Here is a 16559-nt window from a genome sequence, read left to right as displayed (position 1 = left end):
CCTGGATGTCACTCTGCAAATGCCAGTGGCTCAGCTGAGAGCTCTGGGAGTGACTGACACTGCACTGAGAGGGGCCACAGTCCTGCAAGGGGCTTTCATCAGGAGCAAACAGCAGCCTGGAGGATGGGCAATGCTGGATCTGTACCACGGCGTGCTCATCCTTCACCTGAATGTGGAGCTGCCCCCAAAGTTGCCATGCATCACTTTTTCTTTTTCTCCTCTTGGGTATATTTTGGAGCAGCTGTTCTATGTGGCTTTTGATGGTGATCCGGTGGCAAGCAGCCATTTGCCTGCTGTGCTATCCTTGCAACTAATACTAACTCTTCATTTCCTTTGGTTTTATTTGGGGTTTTTTATCTATTTGTTTGATTGGTTTGCTGCATGGGTTTGTTTGTTTAATTGACTGGGTTTTTGTCTGATTTGGTTTGAGCTTTTTTTTTGTTTTTCATGAATGACTGGTGAAGTTGGCAAAGCCAAACTCAAGATAATGTAAACCAGGATCAGCTTTCCAGAAATTCCTTTTGGCTGGGTTTAGCTGCATCCCCCAGGCTCAGGATCACTAGTATATTTTCAGGCTTTGCTCTGCATATCAGCCTGCCCAGACTCCGCTTGGTGTTTCACAAACGAAGAAGACAATGGACATTGTGCCAAGCTTCCTTTCAAACAGAAAAACCTGGGTCAGCATGACAGAAAAGAAGAAAAATAAATCACCAGTTAGAACAGAACCAGTGTCCCACCATCTTCCTCTCCACCGTTATTAATTCTGTACATTTAGAGGCAAACCTGGGTCTAAAGCTTGCATCTCTCAGTTCCTGATGCTATTTGCTACCCTGCAGCCTTGACTGGCCCTGATGTGACTGACTGCTGGGCAAGTGGGGCTGGGGATGCTCAGCCTGGAGAGAGGAGACACTGGGCGGCTTCACTGTGGCTGTGCAGGACTGGAAGGGTCCCGCAGGAAAGAAGGGGACAGAGTGTTCAGCAGGGCCTGTGCTGACAGGACAAGGGGGGATGGCTTTCAACTGCAGCAGGTTGATTGAAGCTGCATCTAAGGAAGCTGCTCCTTTCCACTGGGGGTGGTGGGGCACTGGCCCAGGCTGTGCACAGAGGCTGTGCATGCCCCATCCTTGGCAACAGGGCCCTGAGCAACATGCTCTGGGGGAAGACTGCTCAGCTGGGAACAAGATGTTGTTCTTCAGGCTCCCTTCCAAGCCCAACCATTCAGGGACTCCATCATTCCATGGTCTCCAGTGTCCACTTCAGATGGAGCCTGGGAACTGTGATGTCACAGCCCACGCTCCAGCTGGAACGTCCAGCGCCCAGCAAAGGGCACAACACAACCCTTGGCCGCTGTGTTGACACGTTCTGCACCTTGCTCCTGCCCTTGCCTTTCACTCTTCTTATCCCCCCGATACCCCGATCATTCCTGACAGCTCCTGAGTTCCTGGATTTCATCATCCCGCCCTGCAGGATGCTTCCCTTTCTTCTGAGGAAGGTATGGTGCCATTCCATGGAGGTGGACACCCCCCACCTGCCCGGGTGGGCTGGAGCTCTGTGGGGATGGAGTGGGACAGGGACCCCACTCTGAGGTTTTACTACCTCTGCAGGCTGTCCCAGACAGACAGGAGGAGATGGAGGTAGATACCAAGATTGATACGGAGGAGATGGAAATAGACGGAGAAGACCCTGGAGAGGAAGAGATGGAGGTGGATACGGAAGAGTCCGTTGAGGACATGGATATTGATTAAAAAGGTGAGGAAGAGGCCATGATCTTGGCATGAAGAGCAATGCCAGCAGCAGGACAGGCAGAGTGGGTCTCCTGCTGCCAGGCTGGGGCTGGGCTGGGTGCTCCCTGCTCAGGGACATTGTACCCAGGGCACTGGATTCTGGTGGCCATCCACAACCTGTCCTGTGCCTGCTTTGCTCCACACAAGCTCCGTCCCAGACCCAGCCAGGCTCAGTTCTGGTAGCAGAGTCCTGCCGCTGGGCCAGCTGTCCCAGCCTGGGGCCACATGCAAGAGCCCTCTGTGCCTGACTGGAGTGACCGTGGCATTTGCTTTTCTTCCAGGTGCAAAGGACATCATGGACAGAGATGCCACCTTTTTGTACATATGTTTTACACTTTGGTGTTGTCATTAGTATATAGGTTTTATGGCTTTTTGTCTTCTGCAAATACGTTTCATATATTTTTTGTTAGATAGGTTTTTCTGTATATATGTTCTATCGATTGTTGTTGTTACAAATATTCTTACAATGTAAATATATTCTCTATTTTTGCTGCTGTTCTTCTGTAATAAACAAATTTTATTTTTCATACCCCAGTTCTCTTTGCATTTGCTTCAGGCACAGGCAGCATTTTGCAAAGTTGTAGTTTCCACTTGCTCCAGGTTCCCAGGGCAGGAGTTCCCTGGCACAGCCACCCCAGGAGTGGGTGTCCCTGTGCACAGAGGGGTCCCACTGATAGAGGTGACCCTCTGCTTGCAGTTTCTCTGGACACACTTGGGAGCTGTAGGGGCAAAGCCCAGCATGCCCTGGCCCATGGATCCCATGTTGGAGCAGGGCTGAGCCTGTGTGCTCCTGCAGAGCCTCAGCCATGGCTCTTCCCTGGGCAGCCCCAGGGCTAAGGAGGGAGCACTGGGCTGTGGGCAAGCCCTGCTCCTGGGCACCCTGAGGGGCTGGAGCCAGCCTGGAGGGAGCCTCAGCCCTACATGGACCAAGATTTCCTTTGGAAACCCCCTCTCTCCCCAGACTCTGCTGAGCACAACAAGAATTGATCCTCCTAGCTCAAGGTGTGAAGTTAATTGGCACAAATTTGTCCCTTGCACTTTCTAGCACAGCAAATGTCAGTGCTTGTAATCCCTGTTCTGCACACTCTGCTCAGGCAGCAAAACATCTGAACCTGAGGGAACATCTGGAATTAGCACCAACCTGCAGAGAGCTCCAGGGGGAGAACCTACCCGCAAGCATCCAGAGAAATACTTGACACTGACAGTCTGGGGCAGAGCTGAAACAAAAGTATTTTAATGCCAAGAGAGAGGATATTTTATTGCTGAATTCATTCTCCAAGAACAAGAATGGAAGCATTTGGTCTCCTCACCTGCCACACATGTGTATTGCCAAGGTTTGCCTCTGGGTTATGACTGATTTTGATGAATCTGTTCAGAACTCTGATGCTGTTCCTGGCTAAGGTGCAGAGATGATATTTCAGAGCCAGATGAGCTCAGCAGATCTTGTGTAATGCAGAATGTCCAGAGCCAGACATTCAGGCCATGCAAACTGATACTTTTTCATCTCTGTGCAAAGATCAGTAGTAGGACATCACTGATGTACCACACACTTCTCAGATGCTCCTCTGACCAGCTTCCCCATGGCATTGTTCCTGGCACAACGTTAAAGCCAGGCAGGTCACACATATTCTCTTCCTCTGACTCCTGCAGGGATGACAACATCAAAGAACAAAAAAGAGATATAATGATCAGGGATTTTCATTGTGTGAGCTCTGCATTCCCCAGGCTCTTGCAAAGGGGAATGTTCATCGGGCAAAGGACATGAGAAGGAGCCTCAAATTGTCCAAAATCTCAGTAAAAATATTATTTCCTATGGAACCCTTCACCAAAGCTGGTCACACTTCAGGCCTTTTATGCACCCATTTCCTGATGTGCATCTCCCTGTGGGGTGTTCCCACTGCTCCAGGGACCCAGCACAAACCTTATAGCCCCACACCAACACATCCCCAGGAGCTGCAGCCTTCCCTCCAAACCTGGGCACCTGCAGCAGCCACCTCTGTGCTGAGCTGAGCCGGTTTCTCCCAAAACCAGGTGCTCCATTTATCCTTGAAAAGATTGACAATAGCATTCTTGTCTTCTCCAAAAGGGCCATCGTTTCACAACTGTCATCTCCACACTGAGACTTTATCCCCTTCAAGTGTTCAAGTACACAGGCAGCACCAAGGAAGGCGCTGAAGTGAGTCAAGGTGAACCCCAAAGAGCTCTCAGCTGCCTGTGAAAGCTCAGACAAGCACTAGAGAAAGAATTAATGCTCCCATAACTGCCACCTAACAGCCACAGGGCAAGTGAGAAGTTGGTTTTGGAGAATGAAGAAAAAGCACTGAGTAATAAAAGGTGAGAAAAATCCATCACTCCAACAGGTAAATGAAGGTAAACCACATGAAGAATCAGAAGAAGATGGAGGGGAAAAAACCCACCATTAATAGTGTCCGTGACACCCAGAGCCAAAAGAAGCGCAGGGCATCAGGAAAGAGGGAAGCACGTGCTCCAAACCACAGCAGAAATGAAGTGAGAGCTCTGGAGGGAACAAAAGAAAGAGGCAGCCTGAAGAAAGGAAATAATGCCTCCCTACAAGGCGTTTTGGTTTTTTCAAGTGAGTGTCTCTTGTATCATGTGGTGGAAACCCAGAAAAATAAAGGTCGGGAGAATCATGGTTGAATTGGCACATTCCTGCATAGCAGACGAGATATAGCCTTGTGCAAATTATTCCATGCAGCATTCACATGTTTAATTGCTTCTTTTCATCTTCCTGGGGAAGCAGAGTTGCTTTATTTACTCCAAGCAAGATTTTCTCCCTCCACCCTGGCAAAGAACAAGCTCCCATCCTGGCAAGTGCTCCTGGCTTTAGTTAAGGCTCATCACACCCATGCTCAAGAGAGTGGAGCAGGTTAATTTATCAATTGTTCCAATGATTAACTTGCCCAGCTGCCAGGTTCAAGAGCCCCGGAGTGCCTCAGGTTGTACAGGATCACAGAAGGAAAAGCTCCATGGAATTCAGCTGCTGCCACACTGGCCCTCTTTGCCTGTCAAACACATTCAGCTGCTCTTGCTCTGCCCTGTCAAAATCCCCCATAAAATACAAGTGAAAATCCCTCCCCACCTGTGAGAAAACACAGTTGGGTTCTGCTCAGGGCATTTCAAATTACGTGGGGTAGTTGTGACCTCCCCTTGCAAAGGCAGCATTTCAGGAAAACCAAAAGTTTCTTTTCAGGGACTCACCAGACTCAGGACACCTTCCCCTCGATCAGGTTGCTCCAAGCCCCATCCAACCTGGCCTTGAACACTTCCAAGGGTGACACAACCACAGCTTCTCTGGAACCTGTTTTGCTCCTCCCAGGTCTAAAATCGCACCCAACTTAGCAGCCTCAGAGATAGATTTCTATTCAATAGCTGCATTTTTCTAGGAAAGAAATATGGCAAACCTTGTTTGCATCTAACTTTGCAAAATCAACACAAGCTCTTCAGAAAGGGCTGCTGGCCACTTGTCTTCTTTTTCCCCATTTGGTGGAACATTTTCATTCTGTTGTTGTTTGGAGCAGTATTTTAATCGATCTGGCTGAGGCTGCTGAAAATAATATAGCAAGTTACTTGTGTGAGGGGTGGAAAACTGAGCTCTTGCACATCCAGTGTTTCTGTTGTTGGAAGTCTTCAATCCCACCTCTCTGGTGGGATGAAATAGGTGCTACTCATCCAATTTCTAAAGCATCATGCATCGAGCTGACACTATTTGAAGACTTAAAAAGAAAGCACCAATTTAAACAAACCCCTGCCCCTTTCCATTTTCTCTGTCCCACAGTTGATGACAGAAGATAGGAGAGAAAGACTGTTTTGGGAACAATTATTTCAGAACTCTAAAAATAATATCAAACCTGCTCTGCCACACTCTCCGTTGTTACAGCCCCAAAAAGCACCGGTTGTCTTTGCTCACAGAGTCACAATTGTGGTGGGATTTCTACCACAGCACAGGACAGCCAATTTTTGGTTTGTTTTCCTGGGAATAACTACAGCACTTCTGGGTAGCATGGCAAACATGTGCCTCTTGTAGTGGCCCTTGAAACTGGACATGTGAAATGAGGCAGACAAAGCCAAAGGCCAGCTGAACCCGTGATCTCTGAATGGATCTTCACATTGTTATATTTGCCCAATTATCCCATCAAAAAACAAAGCAAAATTATATGTAAGGGAATTTTAATTAAATAGCTTAAAATATATAAATTTGAATACACTTGAAATATTGACAATGTAATTTGGTTAAAATAAGGGACAGTTTGGTTTTGATAATAACGCATAAGCAAAAATAACCGTGCGAGATAGCGCGGGGTACGGAGTTCAGGGCTTGACCCCCGTCACCTCTCATACAAGCTTGCCAAGCCAAAATTCCCTCTTTTATATTGTATGTCATTACCATCTCCTCCCATTTTCGGTTTGTCACACTTGTATCTCCACCCCCATCATCACCTTTACCACGCATGCTCCACCATTTTTTAGGTGGTCGCACCACTCATTAGAGGTCATCCCTGATGAAGGCCTCTCCTCTTCCTCGATGTATTTTGATTCCCCTTTTGGAATACACATGCGCAGGAAGATAGTATAATGTAAGCCAAAACTAATATAATATAAGCCAATATTATGTTCCAGCATCAAAGCAATAAATCTCATATAATTAGCATTTTCATGATGTCCCACCAAATTTTCCTATCTTCCAACTAAATTTAGTAATAGTTATCTCTTGCTTCTTCCTGTTCTAAACATCTGCAGGAGATAGGCTGGGGGGAACCCCTCCTCTCCCCTTCTTTCTTGGCATTACGCCTTTAACTGTTCTATTATTTCAAAATATTAATTAGTGTATCAATATTGATTACTGTTTCATTTGTATCAACATGAATCACACCTATTTATTACACTTTGTCTCCAGTAATAATGATTAGGTGCATTACCTTGCTTCTTTTTGCTTGTTGATAAAGCCAAGCAGGTAGTTTTATTGAATGTATAATTTAACTTTGCATTGCCTTAACACTCACAGTAAAGTAAGACCATTCTTCCCATTGGTTTCTGTGTTCTTTAAATCACCCCAGTCAGCTGGCAGAACAGGTATCAGAACCTGATGAAAGCCAGGCTCTGCTGTGATCTAGCTGGGCCCCATGGAATGCAGAGGGCCGCTGTCAGTCCATGGAACCCATGGAAGCAAGGCTCAGATGTGAAAAAGGCGTGCACCATGGAAGCCAAGAGCCCCTCATGGAACCAGGGCTGCAGTGTGTCACCGAGGGAGGGACCTCATGGCAGCAGGAGAGCATTGTGAGGCTGTGCAACAACAGGGCACCAAGGCTCCACTGTGACTTGACAGAACCCCATGGACGTGAATGGCCCCAAACCAGGCCAAGAGACACTTCCCAGACAAAGCCCAAGGAGGGGATTTGCTTTATTCAGCACACCGGGTGTGCAGGGATATCTCCTCCTGACAGCGCACACAGGCACACAGCAGATTACAATATACAGTTATACTCTATGCATATTCATGTTTCTCCTCAGAAAAGGTGTGGTTATGTAAACGATTTCTCAGTACTCATTACAATCATTAGCATACACGAGGCACAGGTGCAGTGCACACTGGTGGTGGCACTGAGGAAGGCTCCATGACTTCCTCGGGGGTCTCCTGATGAAGGATGGACATCTTCATCACTGTGCCCTTTTCACCTTTCTCTTCTAGGCATGCACAGTCTCTTGTGGGCTGTTTCAGCAATTTCCTCACTGGTTTTAGCAAGCTCTGCCCTTCATTTCTGCCAGTTTTGTTCCCTATTTCTTGCCAAGTTTCATCCTGTGTCTTTAGCTTGTGGCTGAACTTTTGCAAGCTTCCTTATTGGGTGCAATGTCTCTTATTCTTGCCCAAGTATGCCTAGGCAAAGTGCTTTTAACCCTTTCACAGCCACAGAATGGAGAGCCACTCCTGGACACTGGGAGTTCCTGCAGGTGCCTCCACCTTTGCAGCCAGTGAGGCTCCAACCTTGCTGTGAGAGGCCACAGCTTTTACAGTGTTAAACAAACAAGCTGACATCACTGCTAGTGTGGGAATAACTGGTTTAATTCTCCTGTTTGGCTTCTTCCAAAGCCTGGCCAGGGCTCAAGGAGGAACCAAGGGAAGTGACTTTGATCCCATAGCCCCAAACAAAGCCAGATGGGGCCTTGTCCAGTTTCCAAACACAGAAAGGTAAATCCATATTTCAGCAGTGAACACATACAGAGATCATATTGCTAATAATGATTCATTAATGAGCAGATACAAATATAACATTTGGTTGGAAGGTTTATCTAAAGGTCAGCTTTGGCTCAGGGCCTGTTGTTGAGGCTTCAGTCAGGCAGGGTCTGACTAAAACAGCCCTAATTAGTTGTTATTCTCTATGTTCTTTATTACAGCCCACTTTTTCTTGAGACTGTGACTCTTTTTAGACAAATCTCAGTACTCCATTTCCAGCACAAGGTGTCACAACAACTCTAACGTGGATTCATAACACACCAAGTGCTCACACTGCAATGATCACAGTGACTGCCACAAATGCATTTCACAGCAGCTTCCAATTTGGGAGCAAATCCCACCAGGAAGAATTTTCTTCTTTCTGCCACTCTTCTCCTGATCTTTCTATCAAGGAGATTGCTGACTGTTGGACCTCAAACCCAGCACTGACAGACATCCCTGCAACATTCCTGTCCTAGAATAGCCCAGGTTCCTCCCTGGCCAGCAAGCAGATAATCCAAGGCCATGTGGTTCTGCAGAACTCCATTTGTGGTTTTTGGAGCTCACAGGATGTACTATTGGGTATTTTCACAGCATCAATTTTTACTTCTTCTAATAATCAATTTAGTTTGTTAATGTAAATTGGGGGCAGCCGTGCACAGCCAGGGGTTTCCATTTCCCCAGTGGGCCATTGTTAAGGGTATGGAGTACATCTGGGAGATGGGTTCTCCATGGGGACAGGTTCCCATCTCCTCATTTTGTCAACTGCTCTTTTAACAACGCCTTCACCCATTTAACCAATGCTGCACCTTGTGGATTGTCTGGAATATGAAAAACCCAGCAGTCTTAATCACTGTATTTTTCACAATAACAGACAAAGCATTCTGCATCACAGTCTAAACAAATCCTATAAAAAATGCCAATTTCATCCCTTCCTCCTTTATTCATTACACACAATTCACAAAGTTTACCACTGATATTTGGGTCTTGGCCAGTCCTTTTCTGTAGGGTATTTAGTGTTGACAGTGAGCAGCCAAAGCTAACAAATTATTGTCAGCCTTATTTCACATTATCAATTTTAATTATCCAGATATAAATATAGATTATTATGTTATATTATATATAATTATTATTATTATATCACTTGCACAAACTAACCTGAGCTCAAGATTGAAACCTTCTTCTGTCACTCCATGTGGCAGTGTTCCAACAACAGTTTTTTCTTCAGTTAGTGCTGTTTCCATTGTGTCATTAACAAAATTCACCCTTGTCTTCCAAAAACACAAGTTCTTTTCCTTTTTCCATTTCCAAATTTTTGGATGCATTTTAAGACATCCAGAGGTTCAGCTTCTTTTAATGAGCTGCCCCACAGCTCACATCTGCTCTGACCTCAGCCCACTCCAGAGCCAGCCAACTCCAGGGAAGGGCTTCCCATCTGGGAATTTCTGATGGGACCGATTCTTCACATTTACATTTTAAAATTACATTTTCTTGTCATCTGGCCCGACTGTGCCAGTTTTGTTTTACCAGTGGGCAGGATCAGCACCAAAGACACAGACTCCAACTGAAGGAATCAGTGTCATTTACTGCAGCTCAAAGCAGCAAAGAATCACAAAAGGAGCAGCTCAGCAATGCACCCAACCATCACCACCAAAGATTGCAGCAGTGATTAAGAAAGATCCAGCATCATTTACCCTCAGACTCCACCACCCCCCAGATCCACACAGCAGCTGGGGGAAGCTGTCCCAGCCAAGGGCTGCAGAGCCACTCCTGGACACTGGGAATTCCTGCAGGTGCCTCCAGCCACAGGTGAGGCTCCAACCTCGCTGGGAGAGGGCCCAGCTCTGACAGTGCTGAATGAACAAACTGACAGCACTTCTAGTGCAGGAACATCTGGTTTCATCCTCCTCTTGGGTTCCTCCCAAAGCCTGACCAGGGCTCAAGGAGGAACCAAGGGAGGTGACTTGGATCCTTCAGCCCCCAACAAGGCCAGATGTCAGATTTCATGGCCTTGTCTGCCTTGCAAATACAAAAAGATCAATACATGTGTCACTAAAGAGTGGCTACATCTATTACAGTGCTAATGGCCATGCATATTTCATCAGTGAGCAGATACAAAGATTGCCTTTGGTTGGAAGGTTCATCCAGAGGCCACCTTTGGCTCAGGGCCTGTTGTTCAGGCCTCACTCAGGGCTGTTGTCCAGGCCTTGGCACTTCAGGGACGTGGTTTAGTGCTGGGCTTGGCACTGCTGGGTGAACAGCTGGACTGGATGAGCTCAGAGGTCTTTTCCAACAGAAAGGATGCTGTGATTCCAGGATTCTATCTGCTGAATTCATCTAGGTCCATGTTAGCAGCACTCATTTGCTCAGAAAGTCTCCTCATGCTCAGCTCTTGTGGCCTGAGGCTTCAGATCCTTCAGCTCCTGGTGCTAAGCTGCTCATGCTGAACGAGACGACTTGGAGAGAAGAACACAGTCCATCCAATTCCGTCTGGGACAGAGAGAGGAGAGGGTGTGGAAACAGGAGCATTGTTTGGTATGGCCTCCTCTCTGTTCTTCATGCCTTTCAGCGCTCTGAACCAGCCAAGAGCTTTTTCCAAGAGTGCAGTGAAGCAGCTGTTTCTGCTCCCGGCTCTGGCTCTCTCCAGTCTCTGACCTTGCCTGGCTTTGTCCCTCTTCTGTGCCCTCTGTTCCCCCAAGGCTCAGTGGCTGCTGCCCAGGACTGTGGGACTGGCACAGATCCAGTGGTCGAGACCCTCCTTGCTGTGGCCTTGGAGCTGCCTGGGCACAGCAGCCTCTTCCATCTGGAAGCTCCCCACGGACAGGGAGTCGCCAGCTCTGTTCCTTGCACAACCTCCAGGAGCCCAGGGCTGCCATCTCAAGTCCCTGCTGGCACTGGGGGCTCCCAGGTGCCTCAGGCTGCTGTGACACTGCTGCACATGGGAGGGAAGAGTGGCAGGGGCTGTGCTGAAAGTCAGCTCCATCTGCTGCTGCTGCTGCTGCTGCTGTGGGGTCATTTGTCCAGGCCTGCCCCAGAGTCAGGGATCAGATCCAGGCCCTGCTGCTGCTCCCTCGGGATCAGCCCCAGTTTGGGTGTTGCTGTCAGGGCCAGCAGGAGCGGTGGCTGGAGCAGCAGGTGCTGACAGTGCCCCAAGCCCTGGGGCTGGAGGGGTCCCTGGGCTGGGCTGGGAGGGAGCTGCCCCTTGTTCTCCCTCTGTCCCAAGCAAAACTGGGACAGGCACAGGTGGGGCAGCACAGCCACCAGGGAGCCTGCGAGTCTCTTCCAGCCCTGGCTGCTCAGAGTTTGGGCCTTGGAGCCTCAGGTGGCCAAAGGCAGCTGCTCCTGGTGTGTCTGGGTGTGCCCCCATGTTCAGCAGTGCTGCTCCATCAGTCTGTGCCCAGCAATGGGGAAAAGCCTCAGCCCTGCAGGGCCAGGAGCTGCCGGGCTCTGCCTGAGCAGCTCAGCCAGCAGGAAGGGAGCTGCTCCACATGGGAACCAGGAGCAAAGGGCTGCAGCACCTTGTGCTGGGGCAGAGCCCAGATTCTGAGAGGGAATAACAGAGTTATTCATGTGCATTGGTGCGTCAGCACTGCAGGTGCTGTGCCTGCAAACACAGAGTTCGAGATCTGCAAAAGAATTCTGCAGCTCTTGACTGGATCAGGATGTCAGCAGTGCTGAACTCCAGCTCAGTCCAAATGAAACACTTCAGACCTCTGCTCCTATCTGCTAGATTTTTTTCTTCAGGGTATCCAGAGAAAAGTAAACAGAGGAGGAGCCGACATTTTCATTGTTTGTTAGAAATGTTTCTCATTTTGCTGTACATTCCTTTTGTAGGATGAGTTCTCTGTTAAAAACACTGGACAAAAAAGAAAATAAAAAAATATGAAAGATAAAAACAAAAAACAAATGTGTAGTGAAAATCTTCTCTAACTTTGGATTAAGAGGTAACTGATCTTTTTAAAAAGAGAACACAGTTACTCTGTAAATGTTCTGATGGCATGGATCCATATTACTGACCTCAGCATCCCTTTTTTAAAAGATTCAGGGTTTTGTTTGCAATATTATGTTATTTTAAATTGTGATTGAATCAATAGGAAATTGAAAGATTTATTATGCATTTATGCATTACCGTGTCTTGAGTGTAAAAATATTGCAGTTTGAAATTTGGATTTAAAGTGTTGCAAATGAAAGTTATAAATCCCAATGGATTGTGTGACAGCAGCTTTTCCTAGAGGATGTGCAGCACTCCAAGGACTTCATCAGTGGGGTTGGGGGTACTTGGACCTTTGTCCTGTGCCACTCTGAGATGTCATGGAATGGAACTTCACCTGCCACCAGCCCAGGTCACCCTCTGCCACCAAAGCTCCTTGGACCTTGTGCCCCCAGGCAGGCACAAAGTGTTTGTGCTGCTCCCCCTTTTGCACAAACCCACAGAGAGCTGGGATTTTTCCAAGTCTCATGTCTGCATTGGGCCATATTCCTAGAGAAGCAGCAGCCCATCCCAATGAATATGGTGAGTTATATGGATGGTTGTGAGCTCCACTTCCTACCTAGAAATCCTGAAACTGCTTCTGAATGCTGCTCCTTCAGCTCTGGGACACCTTCTCACACAGAGCGGGGAAAAAATCTCCTGGCCATCAGTTAAATGGCGAGTTATGCCAAAGTTAGAGCTCTGTGGGAAATCTCTATCCATCCCTATCCTATTAATATACCAATATGTGGGGGTGTGCATGGATTTGTCTTGTGTACAAAGGAAGGAGTGTGCAAGCAACGTGATTGACACTTTCACTGTCCGTGTTCATCCCATACCCATGGGTACAGAGACGTTATGGAAACCCTGGCACAAACAGAGTCTTCTGTCCCTGGATACAGAGACATCCAAGAGCCCCTGGCACACACAGACCCTTCTGCCCATGGATACAGACACATCCAAGAGCCCCTGGCACACACACAGACCCTTCTGTCCCTGGATACAGAGACATCCAAGAGCCCCTGGCACACACAGACCTTTCTCTACATGGATACAGAGACATCCAAGAGCCCCTGGCACACACAGACCCTTCTGTCTCTGGAGGACGGAGCATGGTGGGTGGGGGTGGTTGGTGGGCAGCGAGTCCTGGACAGCAGGCCAGACCCGGCTCCAGCCCTGCCAGGCCCTGCCAAGGCTCAGTGCAGGATCCTCTGGAATGGGAAAGCCTTTCAGCCTTCTCCCTGCCCAGAGAGGCAGTGCTGGCCTGGCAGCACAGGTTGTTTTCCCCTCAGGCTGCAGGAGATGAGAACACAACACTTGCCAGCACTGAGTGCGAGGCACAGCTCCGGGTGCTCCCCATGAACCTCAGCTCTGGGAGCACTGTCTGCCCCAAACTGCAGGGGCTGCAGTGGGAGCCCGGCTGGGCTCTGCCCTGGGGCCATCCTGCAGGGACAGCTGGAAACAGGGAGCATTCAGCTGCCACAAACAGCCAAGCCAGGGCTGCAGGGCAGCTGCTCCAGCCCGGACTGCACTGCTGTGTGCTGTGCTCTGGGGCTGGGGCTCCCCACACAGGGGACTGGACTGGAGTGGCAGAGGAGACAGAGAAGCTTCAGCTTCAGCCTCACTGAGGTGGGTGCATTGGCTGGGAAGAGTGGGGAGGCTCAAGAGGATTCACAGAGCTCATCCTGCTGCAAGGATGAAGGGAGTGGAAACTCAGCAGTGAGGAGAGCTGAGGGCTGGAGAGTGGCTCTGAAAGACACTAAAATCCCACTGGACCTCTGAGACATTGCTGCTCCTCAGCCAGTGACAGCATGAGTCCCTAAACCTGGGGCTCGGCCCTCCTTGTGGTCAGGGGCATCAAGATAGGCAACAGAGTGATGGAGACAGCCATGGGCTGGGAATTCACTGGGGGGGAAAAAAGGGAGCAGTTGAGAAGTAAAAGGCAGGTGGGGGAGAGAACTGTTCAGAGAAGGGCTGAGCTACATCTTGAGCAAGCTGAAAAATGTCATTTGGAGTCATCCCAGATTGATTTCATTTCAGAAGATATTGAACAAGTTTAATTTTTGGGAGGTGTCACTCTGCAAACTTGAGCTGTGTTGCCAAAATGCTCAAGCAAGTCTGTGCTGCAGGTGACACCATTTCTTCTTTGGCTGATTCCGGCCCGGTGCTGAGCTCCAGCAGAGCCCTGGCAGAGCCCAGAGCAGCCTCAGCATCCGCAGAGCCCGGCTGCAAGGAGAGAAAGCAGAAACTGCCTGTCAGCTGAGGGCTCCTGTCACTTGTCTCAGCTGCCCATGGTGCCCAGGCCATGCTGGCTGTGCCCAGAGCTGTGCCCACAGCTGCCCATCAGTGCTGCCTTTGGGAGCAGGGCAGGAGGGCAGGACATGTGCCCAGCCTGCAGCCAGCCATGGCACATCCACCTGCTCAGCAGCTGCCCAGAGCAGGATGCTCCTGTGCTCGCTGCCATCTCCCAAAAGCTCTGATCCCACCCTGCCAAGCACACGGGGACCCACCTCATGCCATCCATGGCTGGAAGAAAAGCTGGTCCCAGACGATGTCCTCAGCCTGCTCCAAGGGCAAAGCCCATCCACGCCACAGCTGCTCTCAAGAACTTCCCGATCCAGACTGGACCAACCAGAATGCTTCCTCTAGAAAAACAAACAACAAATTGTTGAAAATAGATTACAGACAAAAAGGGAAAAAAGAACAAAGGGAAAAATCATATCTCTGTGAGGGGATTGAGGAAGGCCCAAGCCCTGCATGCCAGGGAAAAACCCAGCCATGTGTGAGCAAAGCCCAGGCTTTCTCCCTTCCCCCTGCACTGTTCCCCACAATAACCATGATCCCCAAGCAAACAAGGGCAGTGGAGCAGCCCAAGCCCTTCCTTGCCTGCACAGCAAAGCAGCCCCTGCACAGGTTCTGGAGTCCCACCTCTGCTCCCACCACAGGGGTTTGTTTGTGTTGGGCTGGCTGCCCCAGCCCCAGCCCCAGCCTGGGGCACGGTGGGTGCTGGGGGCTGTTGGCAGGGCCAGGAGCCCACTCCCATTTCATACCCACCCCAGCCCATGCCCCCAGCCCTGCCAAAAGCAGCTGGGCAGCTGACTGAAGAATTAGTTGCATCCATCCCAGCAATGAGTGGGGTGGGAACTTTTGGGTTGAGGCCAGGCTGTGCAATGCCCAAATCTGGGAGCATCCCCCTGCATGTGGACTCATCTGTAAATTTGCTGTGCAGCCAGGCTTTGAAGAAGGTGCCAGAATTGAAGTCCATCATCTTAAGCTTACCAGTGGCCAGGTCCAGGAAGAGGCTGTCATCCTTGATGTGATCCTCGCTGTCTCCTGCAGCAGCAGCCCCACCTGGTACAGCTTCTCTGGGGGCTCCTTCTACTTCCCTGGGCTCCGACCAGGCTGTCAGGGTTCTGTCCAGGGCCCCAGCTGTCAGGGAACCAGGACAAGCAAAACCAGCTTGGATGGTGGCCACCAGTGCTGGGCAGAGCAGCTCAGCTCCAGCACAAGGGCTGTGTATTCCCATCTGATGAGCCCTGGGCAGTGACACAGGCAGGACAAAAAAGTCTGGGGTTCCTTTGCTTCTGATGGCCAAGGCATGAGTGCAGCTGTAACTTACCGGGGCCCTGCAGCACAGTGTGCCTGTGGCTCTCTCCCTTCTTCTATGGCAGATGAATATCCTGCATCCAAGGATGACAGAACACCTCTTCTAATGAGGGTCTGTCCCAGTCCAGCATGGATAAACACCGCCTGATCAGATCTTGGCATTCTGGGCAGAGAAACCAGAAACCGCTGGTCAGTTGGAGAAGGCTCCTGTTGGCTTTGCCCAACCATTCCCTGCCCACTCCATGCTGGATGTGCTCAGAGCTGGGCCTAAACTTTCCCATCAGTTCCCTGTTTTGAAGGCGAGCAGGAGAGCAGGACATGTGCCACCTCCTCAGCAGCTGCCAGAGCGGGATGCTCCCGAGTCCGCTGCTGTCTCCCAGCACTGGTATTGCACCCATGCCCAGAGATGAGGATCCACCTGGAGAGAGCTGTTGTGGCAGCGAGAGCTGATGGTCCCAGCTGATGTTCTGGTCCCTCCTGAAAGGGTGCTCCCCGCAGACCATCTGGTGCAGCACGATACCCAGGGACCAGATGGTAGCTGGCTTGCCATAGTACCAGCCAAAATGGGTCCATTCCGGGGGGCTGTATGATGGTGTTCCTATGGAATACAGATGGAGCTCATCAGGGGGATGCTGCTGCTCCCAGAGGCTGGCCCCAGCATCCCTGGGCGTGCAGGGGCTGCCCCAGTGGTACGCAGGTTGACCCACTGCCCATCTTTCCAACACATGGGGTTGGAAAAGAAGCCATCGGTGTTGGAAGAGGGCAGCAGAAGCCCTGGCAAGGCCCAACCATGACAGAAACACACTTAGTGCTGAGGGAAAACCATGCCTTCATCCTCCCTGCCTACATTGCCCCAAAAACCAAACCCAGAACAAACCAGGTGAGTGGAGGAGCCCAAGCCCTTCTCAGCTGCACACCAAACTGGCTGGGGCACAGGTTCCAGGCCCCCCCACCTCTGCTACCCTCACCT

At 49.9% G+C, this 16559-nt stretch overlaps 1 long non-coding RNA gene and 1 pseudogene across 1 annotated transcript; one reads left to right on the top strand and one right to left on the bottom strand.

Moving 5' to 3' along the window:
• LOC135306051 (zinc finger protein 271-like) overlaps positions 1-16559 on the bottom strand; it is a 366476-nt pseudogene that overhangs the window by 334558 nt on the left and 15359 nt on the right.
• On the top strand, positions 1346-2249 carry LOC135305721 (uncharacterized). Its single transcript, XR_010366706.1, has 3 exons — positions 1346-1492; positions 1605-1749; positions 2066-2249. It is a non-coding gene; the product is annotated as an uncharacterized LOC135305721 (long non-coding RNA).

Source organism: Passer domesticus, chromosome 8, assembly GCF_036417665.1.
Source record: "Passer domesticus isolate bPasDom1 chromosome 8, bPasDom1.hap1, whole genome shotgun sequence".
In the NCBI taxonomy this organism is placed as follows: domain Eukaryota; kingdom Metazoa; phylum Chordata; class Aves; order Passeriformes; family Passeridae; genus Passer; species Passer domesticus.
This window is presented reverse-complemented; position numbering and strand designations above follow the sequence as displayed.